The 3,444-nt window shown below is 38.4% G+C and overlaps 1 long non-coding RNA gene across 1 annotated transcript; it reads left to right on the top strand.

Moving 5' to 3' along the window:
* Positions 1-642: 642 nt before the first annotated feature.
* On the top strand, positions 643-1,038 carry LOC131622459 (uncharacterized). Its single transcript, XR_009289908.1, has 2 exons — positions 643-713; positions 837-1,038. It is a non-coding gene; the product is annotated as an uncharacterized LOC131622459 (long non-coding RNA).
* Positions 1,039-3,444: the final 2,406 nt, after the last annotated feature.

The raw sequence follows: 3,444 nt of genomic DNA, 5'->3' as shown, positions 1-3,444 counted from the left end.
AATTGCAGCGGCACTGGGAATCACAACACAAATCATCGTCTCCGATTGGAGCTCCTTCGCCACCGTGACCAAAAAATGGAGTTCTCTTCTCTCCTAATCAAGCTCGCTCACGTATCTCATCTTCTTCCGTTTCTTCGCTTTTTTCCACTGTTGTTGTTGCCGAAATCGTTTGAAGATAATGAACGTTGTTCTTGATGCGATTTGCAGATCGCGTAGCAATTGAAAATGAGGCTGATGCCGATGCGTATCGGAATTGATAAGGTTCTGTGGTAGCGATGAAGATGTGCAATGAAGATATGATTGTTGGAGTATGAAGATGAATGAAGGCGTGAAGCAAGAAAGATGAAGAGCGAAGGAGAAGATTGATTCCGTTCTGCAGATTCTCAATGAAGGTTATCGATATGGTGAAAGTTTTCTGGTTATTTTTTCTGGTGCTGATTTTTGTTGTGGTGAAGAAGATGAAGATGGAGAAGTTTGAAGAGTGTTTTTGTGTGAAGTTTTTTTCTGAGTTTTTTGTATGAATTGCAGAGAGAATGGAGATTGAAGATGGTTTCAGAATTGATTTTGCAGGTTTGTGGTTGAAGGTCGTTGATGAAGAGAGATTGGTGATGAAAAATGGTTACCCTGGATGAAGATTGTCGAGAGATGAAGGTTATGGAGATAGAAGAATCAAGAGAGCGTCGTGGTCCAGAGTTTGTTACAGATGGTTAGAGGTTAGTTCCCTCCTTTTTTCTTTTACCGATTTCTCCTATGTATCTTTTTTTCCGAATTTTTGTTATTGCGTTTTCTTGCTTTTCTTTTTGCCGAATTCTGATTCGGTTTTTCGTTAGATGCAGGATGCAGGGTGGCGTATTGAATGGTTGCTGAGCCAGTTATTCATGGTGCGGTTTTGTTGATAGAGCATGAAGGACCAATACTCTCTTTTGTATATTTTTTGTAATCTTCTGTAATCCAATTTATTTCATAATGGAGTTTGAAATGTATGAATACTTGGACTTTTGAAGATTTTGTAATGAATATGATTTTGGACCTTTGTGATTTTCTTGACCGAATTTGGATATAACTCTCTTGAACCTTAATGAAAATCCCTTCCCTTTGCTCTTCGATTCTTGAAATCAAGTCATGAAACAATATGATGCATACCACTTAAAAACGACTTTTGATTCATAGTTGAATGAGTGAACAAGACCTTGACAATGAGTGGTATGATCTTAGCGTGAACTTTTAATTTGAATCCAAATCTCGAGTGAACCTGAGGAATGAATGAACCTTGCATTTATGAATACTATGATGAATTTTATGATCATGTAGTTTGCATTCCAAACAAAACCATGTGAATGAACCTTCCATCTATGATAACATCTTGTTCACAATAAGGATCTGCAATCATCGCCTCTTGCATCTTGACTCAATGATCTAAAAAATGAAGGGACTCTTTATCATTTTCTCTTGATTTTTGGGAGACGAAATAAACGTCTTCCATAACTTATAGCATAGAGAAAGAGGGCAAATTTTGGGGTGCAACACCATCGAATCGTCAAAATCCTTATCAAGGTGGTTACAATCAACAACCTCAACAAACAAAGCTTTCAATCGAGGACACTCTTAGCCAATTCATGCAATTGCAAATTGCAATCCAAAAGAGTACGGATGCCGCCATAAAGAACCTTGAAACTCAAGTCGGGCAATTGTACTAGCAACTTGCCGATCAAAACAAAGGTCCTTTTCCGGCTACTACACAAGAAAATCCTCGTGAGCATTGTAAGTCAATTCTAACTCGTAGCGGTAGAAATATTGATATGGGTGTAGGAGAGATAGTTGAGGAAGAAATTGTTGAAAGTGAAAAAAATAGGGAGATTGAAGTAGAAAAAAATGTTGAGGTTGATTTAGTTGAAAATGAGAAAGAGAAAGAATTAGAGGAAAAAGAAACTCTTGAGAGAGTAGTAGAAAAAGAGAAAAAAAAATTGAGTGTGAGTGAGAAGGGGAAGAAGAATGTGGATGATTCTATACAAGTGAAGAAATTACCTTACCCTCCCGGTCCGTCAAAGAAAGAAGATGCAAAGCATTATGCTCGGTTCTTGGACATCTTTAGCAAGTTGCAAATCAATGTTCCTTTTTCTGAAGCATTAGAGCAAATGCCGATGTACTCTAAGTTTATCAAAGACATCATCACTAAGAAGAGAAGATTCTTGGATCCGGAGGTAGTCATTGTGAGCTCTTGTTGTAATGCGTTAATTCAACGCACTACACCGATTAAATCAAATGATCCTGGGCGGGTAACCTTGCTGGTGTCTATTGGAAATGTTTAAATAGGCAAAGGATTGGTGGATACCGGCTCTAGCATTAATTTGATCCCATTGTCTATGGTGAGAAGGTTAGGAATTAATGACTTGAAGCCGACTAGAATGACGTTATCATTAGCGGATAAATCCACAGCTCATCCTCATGGAGTTGCGGAAGACTTGCTTGTCAAGGTTGACAAATTTTGGTTTCCTGTTGATTTTGTTGTCATAGACATGGAAGAAGATCCTGATATACCATTGATCTTAGGAAGGCCTTTTATGAAGACGGCCCGAATGATGATAGATATTGATGATGGCTTAATGAAATTAAGGTACCAAGATGAAGAATTATGTCTTGATCTCTTTGAAGCCATCAAGCATCCGAGTGATGATGATGATTGTTTTAGAATCGATGCTACCGAAAGGGCTATTATGAAAGTGGAGAATCAAATGCACTTGTCGAATCCTCTTGAGAAGACTTTAATGGAAGCTCTTGAAGTTCTCACCAAAGATCAAGAGAAAGAGATTGAAGATTGCTTGAGAAATTTAGAGGCTTGTGATGAGATGAATCCATTTTAAACTCAAATTGAAGAGTTGAAGGATGAACCTAAAGTTGAAGAGCAAAAGGTGAAGTTGAATGTGTTACCGTCTCACTTGAAATACGTGTTTCTCGGTGACAATTCTACTAAGCCGGTTATCATTAATAACGGTTTGTCTAGCAAGGAAGAGCATCGATTGAAGGAAGTATTGATAAAGAATCAAGAAGCAATAGGATGGGTTTTATCCGATTTAAAGGGTATTAGTCCGGCCTATTGTATGCATAAGATTATGTTAGAAGATGATTTTCGGCCCGTGGCACAACCTTAAAGGCGATTAAATCCAACCATGAAAGAAGTTGTTAGAAAAGAGGTTGTGAAGTTATTAGAGGCGGGGATGATTTATCCCATCTCCGATAGCGAATGGGTGAGTCCGGTGCATGTGGTTCCTAAGAAGGGTGAATTGACGGTTGTGAGAAATGATAAGAACGAGTTGATTCCTTCGAGAGCGGTGACCGGGTGGCGTATGTGTATTGATTATAGGAGGTTGAATCAAGCAACAAGAAAAGATCACTTTCCATTACCTTTTATGGATCAAATGCTAGAGAGGTTAGCCGGAAGAAACT

The sequence above is a fragment of the Vicia villosa genome, linkage group LG1, assembly GCF_029867415.1.
Source record: "Vicia villosa cultivar HV-30 ecotype Madison, WI linkage group LG1, Vvil1.0, whole genome shotgun sequence".
Classification (NCBI taxonomy): Eukaryota; Viridiplantae; Streptophyta; class Magnoliopsida; order Fabales; family Fabaceae; genus Vicia; species Vicia villosa.
The sequence above is the reverse complement of the archived record's forward strand: the minus strand, read 5'-3'. Positions and strand labels throughout refer to the sequence as shown.